This window comes from Trichosurus vulpecula (assembly GCF_011100635.1).
Source record: "Trichosurus vulpecula isolate mTriVul1 chromosome X unlocalized genomic scaffold, mTriVul1.pri SUPER_X_unloc_3, whole genome shotgun sequence".
In the NCBI taxonomy this organism is placed as follows: domain Eukaryota; kingdom Metazoa; phylum Chordata; class Mammalia; order Diprotodontia; family Phalangeridae; genus Trichosurus; species Trichosurus vulpecula.
The window spans coordinates 2,615,177-2,630,394 of record NW_023494379.1 but is presented as its reverse complement, the minus strand read 5'-3'; the positions used below and the strand labels follow the sequence as shown (position 1 = coordinate 2,630,394).

At 37.9% G+C, this 15,218-nt stretch overlaps 1 pseudogene; it reads left to right on the top strand.

The window, feature by feature from the left end:
- The first annotated feature begins 1,073 nt into the window (after positions 1-1,073).
- Positions 1,074-5,913, top strand: LOC118833200 (annotated as a pseudogene).
- Positions 5,914-15,218: the final 9,305 nt, after the last annotated feature.

The following is a 15,218-nucleotide window of genomic DNA, read 5'->3' as shown; positions in this document are numbered from 1 at the left end:
ACCTAACTAGCAAAAGGGTGTGGGCCTTCCTACAAATAAAGGCAAGTCTCAATCAAAGGCACTTGATTGCCTTAGTGCTGAGAAGCACTACAAAACAGAAGACAACAAAAAGTCCCAGTTTGCTTACTGTTACAAGATCATGGAAGAAAGATGTGGCCTAAACAACTAACATGTTACATGAGTGTGGGGGAAATTATAGGGGTGACCAACAATAAAGTGGTTTTTGTGTGTTCAGCTCCATACTGTTCTGTGGTTGCTACTTGTCCTATCCTATTGTGATATATCAGGTTTATATAATTACCTCCATTTTGTCTCCATGTCTAAAAAGTTTTTTTTAAAAAATACGACAGGGCCTGAATTCACATCTTCTATCCTGTGTTCTTGCTATTGAGATTTGTTTGTTGCAGAGTTTCCATTTTTACCCATTATTCTCTTTAATTAGCACATGAAGGAAGGCCCTGAAGTGCCTAAGGTTAGGGTTAGGGTCAGCACCAGGCCTAAACGTTTGTTTTTTTTCTTTTTCTCACAGTGGTATCAGAAGACTTGAAATTGTACTCACTGGGCACCAGAGAAGTAGTTAGTCAGTCAGTCAATAAACCTTTACCAAGCACCCATTAAGTGCCAGGCTCCATACTGTGTGAGAATATGAATATGCAAAAGAAGAAGAGACAGTCCCCTCTCCTATTAAAGAACTTCCAATTTAATGGAGGAAGACAACATACAAAAGGAAGTTGAAAAGGGTAATGGGGAGGTACTCCTCAGGAATATGGTGGAGAAGTCTAGAGAAGTACAGCCTGGTGGGAAATGAGGAAATGGCTGATGTGGGCCTCTTCCTCAAATGGAAGTTCTGGAAGGAGATCTCCCCTCTCTCCAAAGAGGGAGGGGGCCCTGGGAAAGAGGGCACCAATGATATGTGAGTGCCAGGGATGAAGTTAAAATAATCAAAGAAAGTGGATACATTCCACTAATCAACAAAATGCCAATCTAAATAACCCACAGAAAGTCCCCCCCCCCAAACAAAAACCCTTAAACTCCAGATACATAATATTTAAAATTAACAACTGCATTGAGGAATGACAAAGACCTTCAAACTAAAAGTAAAGGAAATTCAAGTAACACAAGGCTGTGCCCATCAGAAAACAAAAAACGTGAGGGGAAAGGAAGGGGCTAGAACAAGCCAGCAACTTGCTAAGCTCTTTTTGCAAATATAATCCCTTTTGATCTTCAGAACAACCCTGGAAGGTAGATTATCCCCATTTTACAGATGAGGAAACTGAGGCAGGCAAATAGGAAAAGTGACCTGTTCAGGGTCACATAGCTGAGGAATTGTCTGAGGTTGGACTTGAACTCAGCTCTTCCTGACTTCATGTCCAAAAACCTATGGAGATTGGCTCCTTAGAGCTCTTCCTTATGTGGAGGGAGTAGAATAAGGCAGTCCAAAGAGAACTGGAGTGCAAGATGTGGCCCTAGGTGATCCACCCTGCAAATCTAAGCCTAACAATAAATGAAAAATGGATGTCCAATGGCCCAGACATAGTCAAAACATTCTTAGAAAGAAAACCAAACCTAAAGACCTCATTTGTTTGGCAAACACCCCTGAAAATAGAAATAAAAGAAGAGCAAACAAAAACAGCAACCAAGGAGGACAAGACAACAAAACAAAAATAAAAACAGAAAGACCATTATGAACCTACTCTGCAAATGTACATGAAGAAAAGGCAGAGTCAAGATGGTGGAGTGACAGGAAGCATTTTTATTGTCACATACATACACTTTTGGGTACAGAACTACATTTTACCCACCTTAGGTGGGAAAGGGAGAGGGAGTCTAGAGAGAGGGCAGGTTACACTGTCAAAGGCAAAACAGACTCTGAAAGAGAGGGCAGGAGGAAAAGAGAAGGAAAAGTATGAGAACAGGATGAAGGGAAATGCACAGTTAGTAATCTTAACTGTGAATGTGAATGGGATGAACTCATCCATAAAATGGAAGCAGATAGTAGAATGGATTAGAAACTAGAATCCAACAATATGTTGTTCACCAAAAACACACTTGAAACAGAAAGATATACACAGAGTTAAAATAAGGGACTGGAGCATAACTGATTATACTTCAGCTGAAGTAAAAAGGGCAGGGGTAGCAACCATGATCTCAAACAAGGCAAAAGCAAAAGGGGACCAAAATTGAAAGGCAAATGACATTTTGCTAAAAATTACCACAGACAATAAGACAAGTAGGTGGCAGAGTGGATAAAGCACTGGTCCTGGATTCAGGAAGATCTGAGCTCAAATCTGGCCTCAGACACTTACTAGCTGTGTGACTCTAAGCAACTCACTTAACCCAGTTTGCCTCAGTTTCCTCATCTGCAAAATGAGCTGTAAAAGGCAACCATTCCAACATCTAGAGTCGGTCATGAATGAAATGACTGAACAACAATAACAACAACAAAAGTCATAGACAATGAAGTGAACATATATTCACCAAATGGCATAGCACCTAAATTCTTAAAGGACTATTTGTAATATCAATTAAGTTGGGACTTTCTTACTGTTTTAGAATGATAAATTAATTAAGTGTTTTTGATTGAGCCTTACTAGGTGCAAAGCCCTAGGCCCAAACCCCTAATTACTAGGTGCTAAGCCTATGTGGGCATGAAGCCCTCAGGGTCCTAAGAGGAGTTGCTAAGACCAGAGCCAATAGTAGGAGCCTGAGTTCTGGTCACTCAGATGACGTTTGATGAGGGCTAAAGAGTGTATAGAAAGAGAGAACAGAGCTATTTGCTTGGAGCTCTGAGCCACTGGAGGAGTGGCGTGTGACTCTGGGCCAACTGTTGTCAAGAGCTCCCTAGCTCGTGAACCCAGATGTTGATGCTTTTTGGTAACTATGAATTGTGATTTGGTCTGTTTCTAATGTATGTTTGTAATTTGTATTTGCTCTGAAGTTCAGGTTACTGGCTTTTCCTCCTGAACTAAGTGAGTTTATATGTATATGTTTGATTAAAGCAAGATTGTTAACCGTCTAACGCTATTTTCCTTAGTAAAGCATATCAAAAGAACCTGTGCTGGCAGCGTCCTTGCTGTTGAGCTTGTGTTGATCTTTCACTGACCATGACAGCTGCTAGCCAAATTACTGAAACACTATTTCTTTAAGATTAAATGAATTACAGAAGGAAATTGACAGTGAAACTATAATAGGGATCTCAATTAACTCTCTGGATAAATCTAACCATAAAATTGTAGAAAAGTTAGATATAGTGGTCCTCTGTAGAATATTTATTGGAAAAAGAAAGCTGTACATGGAACCTTTAAAAAATTGACCATGGATTAGGACATAAAAATCTCACAAACAACTGCAGAAAAATAAAATGCATGTTTTTTTTTTCTGACCACAGAGAAATTTTAAAAATTAATAAAGGGCATCTGAAACAAACATTTAAAATTAAATAGAAACTAAATAACTTCATCCTAAAGAATGGGTGGATAAAATAACAAATCATAGAAACAATCAATAATTTCATTAAAAATAATAACAACAGTGAGAGAACATACCAAAATTTGTGGGACGCAGTTAAAGAAGTACTTAGGGGAGATTTTCTATCTTTAAATGCTTATATTAATAAAAGAGAAAAAGAACAGATCGATGAATTGGGCATGCAACTAAAAAACCTAGAAAATCAACAAATTAAACACCTCCCTCAAGACACCAAAATGGAAATCCTGAAAATCAAAGGAGAGATTAACAAAGTTGAAAGTAAAAACCAAGCAAAAATATAAAACCCCCACTAAATTTATAAATAAAACTAAAACCTGTTTTTTTAAAAAAAACAAAATAAAAATGTATAAGCTATTAGCTAACCTGATGTAAAGAAGAAAACTCCCACTTCACCTCTTACCCCTCTCCACCCACCCACCATGCTCATCACCAGCTGCACTGCTGCTCCGCCCTCACTGGAGCTGCCTCCCAGGGCCTGGCTGCCAGCCTCCACCAGGATGGTTGGAATGGTCTTAGTCATGAGACTTTTAGAATCATCTCAGGATGAGACTATGCATCTGAGGCAGTCAAGGGGGCTGTTATTGGTATTGACTTGGGTATAACTAATTCATGTGTGGCAGTAATGGAAGGGAAGCAAGGAAAGGTGTTGGAGAATGCTGAAGGTACCAGAATCACTCCCTAAGTTGTAGCCTTCACAGCAGACAACAAGCTCCTTGTTGGCTTGCCTGCCAAATGACAGGCAGTCATCCACCCAAACAACACATTCTATGCTACCAAATGCCTCATTGGCTGTTGATTTGAGGATCCTGAAGTGCAGAATGACATTAAAGATGTTCCTTTCAAAATTTTCTGTTCCTCCAATGGTGATGCCTGGGTAGAAGCCCATGGGAAGCTATATTCCCCAATTCAGACAGGTGCATTTGTGTTGATGAAGATGAAGAAGACTGCAGAAAACTAGAACATTCAGGAAAAAAAATGCTGTTATCTCTCTTCCTGCTTATTTCAATGATTCTCAGTGACAGGCCACCAAAGATGCTGGGCAAATATCTGGCCTAAATGTACCTCGAGTGATTAACGAGCCTACAGCTGCTGCCTTGGCTTATGGCTTAGACAAATCTGAAGACAAAATCATTGCTGTGTATGACTTAGGTGGTGGAACTTTTGATATTTCTATCCTGGAAATTCAGAAAGGTGTCTTTGAGGTGAAATCTACCAATGGGAATACTTTCCTAGGTGGTAAAGACTTTGACCAGGCCTTGCTCCAGCACATTGAGAAGGAGTTCAAGAGAGAGACAGGACATGACCTGACTGAAGACAATATGGCTCTTCAGAGAGTACGGGAGGCATTTCAGAAAGACAAGTGTGAGCTTTCTTCTTCTTTGCAGACTGACATCAACTTACCATATTTGACTATGGATATTTCTGGCTCCAAGCACTTGAACATGAAGCTAACTGGAGCTCATTTTGAGGGCATTGTCACAAATCTCATCAGGAGGACAATTGCCTCATGCCAGAACTCCATGCAAGATGCTGAAGTCAGCAAGAGCGACATTGGAGAAGTCATCTTAGTTGGTGGCATGAGCAGAATGCCCAAGGTTCAGCAGACAGTAGAAGAACTCTTTGGCCTGTCCCCCAGTAAAGCTGTCAATCCCGATGAGGCTGTGGCTATTGGAGCTGGTGATGTCACAGATGTGCTACTTCTGGATGTCACTCTCCTTTCTCTGAGTATTGAGACATTAGGAGCTGTCTTCACCAAACAAATCAATAGGAACACAACTATTCCAACTAAGAAGGGCCAGGTGTTTTCTAGAGCTGCTGATGGTTAGACACAAGTGGAAATTAAAGTGTGCCAATGAAAGAGAGAAATGACTGCAGACAACAAGCTTCATGAACAGTTTACTTTGACTGGAATTCCACCAGTCCTATGTGAAGTTCCACAGATTGATGTCACATTTGACATTGGTGCTAATGGGATTGTTCATGTTTCTGCAAAGGCTAAAGGCACAGGATGTGAACAACAAATTGTGATTCAGTCTTCTGGTGGATTAAGGAAAGATGACATTGAGAATATGGTTAAGAATGCAAAGAAGTATGCTGAGGAAGACAGGAGGAAGAAAGAATGTAGAAGCTGTCAATATGGCAGAAGGAATTATTCACGATACTGAAACAAAGATGGAAGACTTAAAAGACCAACTTCCAGCAGATGAGTGCTAAAAGAAGAAATCTCGAGAATGAGAGAGCTCTTGGCTCACAAAGATAGTGAAATGGGAAAACATCAGGAAGTCAGCATCTACTCTCCAACAAGCATTATTAAAACTCTTTGAAATGGCTTATAAAAAGATGGCTTCTGAGAGAGAAAGATCTGGAAGTTCTACTTCTAGGAAACAGAAGGAGAAGGAAAATCAGAAGAAGGGGAAGCAGTAATGTCACCAGTTGACCTTGACTGGAGCAAAAATTGGGAAAACATTTGTGAAGCTTGGGAACAAAAGGGCCCAAGGACCTTCCTGAGCAGAAATGGGCAAACTGCAGTCTTACTGTGTTTTTGCAGTATTCTCTATATAATTTCCATAACGTATAAATCTAGTGAGTGTATTAGCTAATTATTATTTGACAGATAATTCAGATAATACAGAGATCTAAATGTTCACCCCCAGCCTCTTTATTTTTCAGCTGCATGTAAGGGGCAGGAAGGATTTACTGATTATTATAAAGGCTTGACAGTTGTCTGCAACAGTGACTATGATTCCAAGGAGTGAAAAAAAAAACATGTCACAAAATTGAAGGTAGGGGGCCATAATCCTTAAAAGAGTCAGTAGGGACAGATCCTTCTAGTTAGCCAAGTACTGATCAGCTGTGATTGATGGACTTCTTATCCATAGCCCATGCAGGGCTGGCTGCATTGCCAGAGAAGAGAGAAACTAGATTGAAAGAGATGGGTCTACTTTGTTTTATCTAGAACTATTCCTTTTGAAACAAGGTGATTAATGAGACTCTTCAAATTACCCAGAGCATTGTTTTCTCCACCTTCCAGCCTCGATAATTGTTCTTTTGCTCCATTCTGGATTTTTTAAGAAAATAAATACAAAAAGAAAAAAAAAGAAAGAAGAAAACCAAATTACCAGTATCATAAATAAAAAACTGAACCCACAACCAGTAAAGAAAAAATCAAAGCAATTATTAGGAGCTATTTTGCCCAAATATATACCAATTAAACTGACAATCTAAGTCGAATGGAAAATATTTACAAAAATATAAATTTTTCAAATTGACAGAGGAGGAAAATAGAATATTGAAATAACTGTTTTAGGAAAAGAAATTGAACAAGTCACAAATGAACTTACAAAGGGAAAAAAACTCCCAAGACGAGAGAGATTTACAAGTGAATTCCACAAAACAATTAAAAAATAGTTAATTCTGATACCACATAAACTATTTGAAAATAATTGTTAAAGAAGTCATCTAATGAAATTCTTCCTATGACACAAATATGGTTTTGATAACTAAACCAGGGAAAGCCAAAACAGAGAAAGAAAACTATAGACCAATTTTCCTAATGAATATTGATGCAAAAAATTTTAAACAAAATACTTGCAAGAACATTACAGTAGCATATCATAAAGATCATACCCTACACCTAGGCAGGACTTATACCAGGAATAGAGGGCTGGTTCAGTATTAGAAAAACCATAAGCATAATTGGCCATATTCATAACAAAAATAGCACCATATTATTTCAATAGATGCTGAAAAAGTTTTTTTTTTTAAATACAACACCTATTAAAAACACTAGAAAGCATAGGAATAAATGAAGCTTTTCTAAAATGATAAATAGTATTTATCTAAAACAAAGAGTCAACATTATTTGTAATAAGGACAAACTGAAGGCATATATAATAAGATTGGGGTGCAGCAAGGGCTCCCATTATCACCATTATTTTTCAATACTGTACTAGAAATTCTAGATATTGCAATAGTAATGAACACACACACACAATTGAAGTAATAAAGCATAGTGAAAGAGGAAACAAAACCGTCACTTTTGGTAAATGATATGATGGTTTACTTAGAGAACCCTAGAGAGTCAACTAAAAACATGAAACAATGAACAACTTTAACATAGTTGAAGGATATAAAATAAACCTATATAAATCATTTGCATTTCTGTATATTAACAATAAAACCCAACTGGGAAAGAGAAAGAGAAATTCCATTTAAAATAACTACAGACAGTGTAAAATACTGCGGAACCTACCTGCCAAGACACACAGGAGCTATATAGACACAATTACAAAATACTCTTTACACAAATAAAGAGCTCTAAATAATTAGAGCTGGGTAGACCAAATAATTATAATAAACCTGACTATGCTCCCAAAATTAAGTTCTTTGTTCAATACCATATCACAAACTTCCAAAGGATTATTTTATGCAGTTAGAAAACATATTAACAAGATTCATCTGGAGAGATAAAAGGTAAAGAATATCAAGGAAATCAATGGAAAAAAAATAAAAGGAAGTAAGTCTAGCTGTACCTAATCTCAAACAATATGCACAGCCATAATTGTCGAAACAATTTGATGCAGGGTAAGAAACAGGATTTTGTCAAGATAACTCACTGGTCATAAAAGCATTCTTTTTCAACAACCCAAAAGACATCTGGACATCACCAGATGGTCAATATAGAAATCAGACTGATTACCTACTTTGCAGCCAAAGGTGGAGAAGCTCTATATAGTCAGTTAAAATAAGACCCGGAGCTGACTATGAATCAGATCATGAGCTTCTTATTCCAAAATTTAGACTTCAGGTAAAGAAGGTAGGGAAAACTATCAGACTATACAGATATGACCCAAATAAAATTGATTATGAATATGTAGTGGAGGTGATGAGTAGCTTTTAAGGATTATATCTGATAAATAGAGTGCCTGAAGAACTATGGCCAGGGTTTGCAATGTTGAATAGGAAGAACTACCACCACCACAACCAAAAAAATATTGCAAAGGAAAAGAAGAGCAAGAAATCAAAATGGCTGTCTGATAAGGCTTTACAAATAACTGAGGAAAGAAGGAAAGCAAAAAGGAAAAGAGAAAGGGAAAGATATGTCCAACTGAATGCAGAACTCCAAGGAATAGTAAGGAGAGATAATGTTTTCTTAAATGAGCAATGCAAAGAAATAGAAGAAAACAATAGAATGGGAGAGACAAGAGATCTTCAAGAAGGGAAAGTTTCATGCAAAAAATGAGCATGATAAAAGAGAAAAATGGTAGGAATTTAACAGAAGCAGAAGAGATTAAGAAGAGGTGACAAAAATGCACAGAAGAATTATACAAGAAAAAGCTTAACATCACTGATAAAAAACAATGTTGTGGTTACTGATCTAGAGCCAGACATCCTGGACAACGAAGTCAAGTGGGGGTTAGGAAGCATTGCTAATAAGGCCAGTGGAGGTGATAGAATTCCAGCTGAGCTATTTAAGACCCTAAAAGAAGATGCTGATAAGTACTGCAATCAATACACCAGCAAATTTGGGAAACACAACAGTGGCCACTGGATTGGAGATCAGTTTATATCCTAATCCTAAAAAAGGGCAATGTCAAGGAATGTTCAAATCACTGAACAATTGCACTCATCTCACATGCCAGTAAAGTTATACTTAAGATTTTGCAAGTTAAGCTTCAGCAACATGTGAACTGAGAATTACCAGAAGAGCAAGCTGGTTTTTGAAAAGGCAGAGGAACCAGAGAGCAAATTGCCAACATTTACTGGATTACAGAAAAAGCAAATGAGTTCCAGAAAAGCATTGACTTCTCTGTCATTGGGCACACGAAAACTTTTGACTGTGTGGATCACAACATGTGGTTGTTGGTGGAGTTGTGAACTGATCCACTCATTCTGGAGTGCAATTTGGAACTATGCCTAAAATGCTATAAAACTGTGCATACCTTTTGATCCAGCAACACCACTACTAGGTCTGTATCCTAAAGAGATCAGAAAAGGACCCACACATACAAAAATATTTATAGCAGCTCTTTTTGTGGTGGCCAAGAATTGGAAATTGAGGGGATGCCCATCAATTGGGGAATGGCTGAACAAGTTATGGTATATCATTGGAATGGAATACTATAAGAAATGATGATGAGGTGGATTTCAGATAAACCTGGAAAGACTTATATGAACTGATGCTGAGTGAAGTGAGCAGAACCAGGAAAATATTGTACACAGTAACAGCAACATAGAACGATGACCAACTTTGATAGACTTAGCTCTTCCAACAATGCAATAATCTAAGACATCTCCAAAAGACTCATGATGGAGAATGCTATCAACTCCAGAAAAAAATGACTGAGTTTGAATGCAAATCAAAGTTTATTATTTGTGTTGCAAAGCAACCTTATTTGCTGCAGCTTAATTTAGTTTTGGTTTGGATTGGTTAAGAAATGACACAGAGTCTCAAGTTTGATATATATATATATGCATATATAAATATTACTTACATTTATTAATGAAATGATGATGATGATGACGATGATGATGATGATAAAGGTCTCAATTAGTAAGGCTCAATAGTCATGCCACAATTGAGAAATCTCAATAGCGATGTCACAATCAGTAAGTCTCAACAATTATGTCACAATCAGTAAGTCTCAATAGTTATGTCACAATCAGTAAGTCTCAATAGGTATGTCACAATCAGTAAGCCTCAATAGTTATGCCACAATCAGTAAGTCTCAATAGTTATCCAATGTTACCACATTGATCAGCACCGATGGGGGAATTATCTACATCTGGATCATGGGGCTGGGGAGTACTGGGTCACTCTCCAGAGTCCTGACAGGAAGGTCCCAGGGTACACATCTGTACATGGGGTGGGGGGACTCCAGAGGATGACTCAGGACTATCCACCTTTAGTAGTTTCTTCTAACCAAGAAGGCATTTTGGTAATTAAATTCATTATTGATGGGAAAGAAGCTGTTCACAAAACATCCTTAAGAGCATTGCTGTTTAGGAATGTCTGATTCTGGGAGGGTGGCCAGTCCTCCCTGACAGCAAACATCATAAACAGTCCTTCGACATCTGGCTAAGAATATGATTAGTTAGAGTCAGATTGCTGGCATACTGAGTGAGGTTAGAATGTCATAAATGAATTTATGCATCTTTTTTTCTCATGGTTTTTCCCTTTTGTTCTGATTCTTCTTTCACAACATGTCTAATGTGGAAATATGTTTAATACGTTTATACATGTATAGCCTATATCAGATTGCATGTCATTTTGGGAAGGGGGAGGGGGGAAATTTAGAACTCAAAATCTTATAAAAATGAATGTTGAAAACTAAAAATAAATGAATTTAATAAAAATTAAAACAACAAAATGTGGCAGGTCCTCAAAGAGATAGGAGTACCAGATCATCTTACTTTTTTCCTGAGGAACTTGTATATTGGCCAAGAAGCAACATTGAGAACTGAACATGAAACAAGTGATTGGTTTAAGATTGTGAGAGGAGTACAACAAGGCTGTTTATTGTTACCCTACTTATTTAACTTATATGCAGAGTACATCACGTGAAATGCCAGGCTGGATGAATCAAAAGCCAGAATTAAGGTTTCTAGGAGAAAGATCGACAATCTCAGATGGGCAGATGATACTACTCTGATGTCAGAAAGTGAAGAGGAATTAAGAAGTCTCTTGATGAGAGTGAAAAAGGAGAGTGTTAAAGCTCTCTCAAAGCTTAACACACACACAAAAAACTAAGATCTTGGCAACTGGTTCTATACCTTCCAGGCAAATAGAGGGAGAAGAAATTGAAGCAGTGTCAGATTTTATATTCTTGGGCTCAAAGATAATTGCAGACAGTGACTACAGCCATGAAACTAAAAGAAAACACTTGCTCCTTGGAAGGAAAACTATGCAAATCTAGAGGGCAGAATAAAAATCAGAGACAAAGGTCTGTATAGTCAAAGATATGGTTTTTCCAGTAGCAATATATGGCTGTGAGGGCTGGACAATAAAGAAAGCTGAACACAGCAGAATCAACACTTGTGAATTGTGGTTCTGGAGAAGACGTGTGAGTCCCTTGGATAGCAAGGAGATCAAATCGGTCAAAACTTTAAGAAATTAGTTTAGGCTGTTCAATGGAAGGTCAAATACTGAAGCAGATGCTTAAATACTTTGGCTACACAATGAGAAGATGAAGGTCTTTGGAAAAGACCCTGATATTGGGAAAGATTGAAGGCAAAAGAAAAAGGGTATAGCAGAGGGTGAGATGAATACATAGTGTCATGGAAACAACCAACATGAACTGACTGGATTTGGCTAAAAGAAGGAATAATGTACACATTCAGTTGAGTATAGAAATCTATCTTACTCTACAAGGAAGTAAGAGGAGAAAGGGGAAAGAAAAGGGAGGGAGGTGGATAGAAGGGAAGGAGATTGAGGGGGGTGGTGGTTAGAAGAAAACTCTGGTGAGGAAGGAAAGGGTGAAAGGAGGGGAAAAAAGTATAAACAGAGGGGAAAATAGGATGAAGAGAAAGACACAGTTAGTAACCATAACTGAATGTGAATGGGATGAACTCTCCCATAAAAGAGGAACACATAGAGTGGACTAAAAAAAGAATAGTACAATATGTTGTTTATAAGAAACACCTTTGAAGCAGAGAGATGCAGACAGAGTAAAGGTAAAAGACTGGAAGAGAATATATTATGCTTTAGCTGAAGTAAAATAGCAGGGGTAGCCATCCTGATCTCAGACAAAATAAAAAAGATTAAGAAATTACACCCTGCTAAAAGGTTCCATAGACAATGAAGAAAATCAGTACTAAACATATATGCACATGTATAGCATACAAATGCTTAGAGAAGAGGTTAAGTGAGTTACAGGAAGAAATAGACAGCAAAAACAATACTAGTGGGGGACTTCAACATCCCCCTCTCAGAACTAGATAATAAATCTAACCACAAAATAAAGAAGAAAGTTAAGGAGGTGAATAAAATTTTAGAAAAGCTTACAATTTAGTATAAAATTAAAAAATAAAATTTAGAAAAGTTACATATGATAGATCTATGGAGAAAACTGAATAAGTATAGAAAGGACTATACCTTTTCCTCAGTGGTACATGACACCTACACAAAAACTGACCATGTACCAGGGCAGGTCTGCCATTCAGCCTGTGGGCCTCTTTGGCAGGCTTAATATCGTGCTTGCCTGTACTAGAGCATAAAAACCTCACAATCCAATGCAGAAAGGCAGAAATATTAAATGCATCCTTTTCAGATCATGATGCAATAAATAGTTTGTGTAATAAAGGGCCATGGAAAGATAGACTAAAACCTAATGGGAAACTAAATAATATAATCTTAAAGAATGAGTGGGTCAAACAACAAATTATAGAAGCAATCAATAACTTCATTGAAGAGAATGCCAATAATGAGAAAACATACCAAAACTTATGGAATTCTGTGAAAGCAGTTCTTATGGGAAATTTTATATCTCCAAATGCTTACACAAATAAAATAGAAAAAGAGGGGATCAATGAATTAGGCATGCAACTAAAAAAGTTAGAAAAAGAACAAATTAAAAATCCCCAATTAAATAACAAATCAGAAATTCTGAAAATCAAAGGAGAGATTAATAAAATTGAAATTAAGAAAACTATTGAACTAATAAATAAAATTAACCTGGTTTTATGAAAAAAAACAAATAAAATAGATAAACTGTTGGTTAATTTGATCAAAAAAAAAAGAAAACCAAATTAGCAGTATCAAAAAAAGGGTGAATTCACCACTAATGGAGAGGTAATTAAAACAGTGATTAGGAGCCATTTTGTCCAATTGGATGCCAATAAATCTAACAATCTAAGTGAAAGGGATGAATATTTACAAAAATATAAATTGCCCAGATTAACAGAAGAGGAAATAAAATGTTTAAATAACCCCATTTCAGAAAAAGAAATTGAGCAAGCTGTTCATGAACTCCCTAAGAAAAAATATCCAGGGTCAGATGGAATTACAAGTGAATTCTACCAAATATTTAAATAAAAATTAATTCCAATACTATATAAACTATTTGGAAAAATAGGCAAAGAAGAGGGTATAGCCAAGATGGTGGCTGGAAAGCAGGGACTTGCTTAAGCTCTCCCCAGGTCCCTCCAAACACCTATAAAAATGGCTCTGAACAAATTCTAGAGCTGCAGAACCCACAAAATACCAGAAGGAAGTAAGGCTCCAGGCCAGGACAGCCTGGATGGGCACTGGGAAGGGTCTATCACACGGATCTGGGAGCAGAGAGGAGCATAGCCTGGTGTGGGTCACTCCAGGACCAACAAGACCTGGAGCTGGGTGGAACAGGTGGTCGGTCCCTGAATCATTGAACCGTGGCAGTTACCAGACTTCTCAACCTACAAACACCAAAGACAACAGAGCAGGTTAGTGGAAAGACTTCTGGGACAAAGTGAAAGGAGTGCACGGTCAGTCACCGCACCAGGGCCAGCGGAGGTGGTGCAGCTCTGAGGCTGCTTCCAGAGCACCAGCTGCAGTTGCTTCTGGTCCCAAGCCCACCTGGTGGGAGGAATTAAGCGGCAGATTACAGCAGGAATGCAAAGCCTGCTTTGGCCTGCCTAGATCTGGGCCACAACCCTGGTTGGCAGTTCTTGGGGAAGAAGGAGCCCTGGTGTGGCAGAGACTGCTGTGTAGAAGTAGCTTTGAAAACAGCAGTGCAGCCCCTAAAGCTTGGGACAAAGTACTCTCTACTCTACAAGCAGTCATACCTCCGACAAAAAACTCAAGGGTCAAGTAGTTGGCTGGGAACACGGCCAGGCAGTGAAAATGCTCTCAGATTCAGACTCAGACTTTGGAATCTTTTATGGTGACAAAGAAGACCAAAACATACAGCCATAAGAAGTCAACAAAGTCAAAGAGCCTACATCAAAAACCTCCAAGAAAAATATGGATTGGTCTCAGGCCATGAAAGAGCTCAAAAAGGATTTGTAAAAGCAAGTGAAAGAAGTAGAGGAAAAATTGGGAAGAGAAATGAGAGGGATGTGAGAAAACCATGAAAAACAAGTCGATGACTTGCTAAAGGAGACCCCCAAAAATACTGAAGAAAATGACACCTTAACTAACCCAAATGGCAAAAGAGCTCCAAAAAGCCACTGAGGAGAAGAATGCCTTGAAAGGCAAAATTAGCCAAATGGAAAAGGAAATCCAAAAGACCACTGAAGAATATACTACCTTAAAAATTAGACTGGAGCAAGTGGAAGCTAGTGACTTGATGAGAAATCAAGATATTATAAAACAGAACCAAAGGAATGAAAAAGTGGAAGACAATGTGAAATATCTCATTGGAAAAACCACTGGACCTGGAAAACAGATCCAGGAGAGATAATCTAAAAAATTATTGGACTACCTGAAAGCCATAATCAAAAAAAAGAGCCTAGATATCATCTTTCAAGAAATTATCAAGGAGAACTGCACTGATATTCTAGAGGCAGAGGGTAAAATAGGAATTGAACGAATCCACCCATCACCTCCTGAAAAAGATCCCAAAAAGAAAACTCCTAGGAATATTGTCACCAAATTCCAGAGTTCCCAGATCAAGGAGAAAATACTACAACTAGCCAGAAAGAAACAATGTGAGTATTGTGGAAACACAATCAGGATAACACAGGATCTAGCAGCTTCTACATTGAGGGATCAAAGGGCTTGGAATATGATATTCTGGAGGTCCAAGGAATTA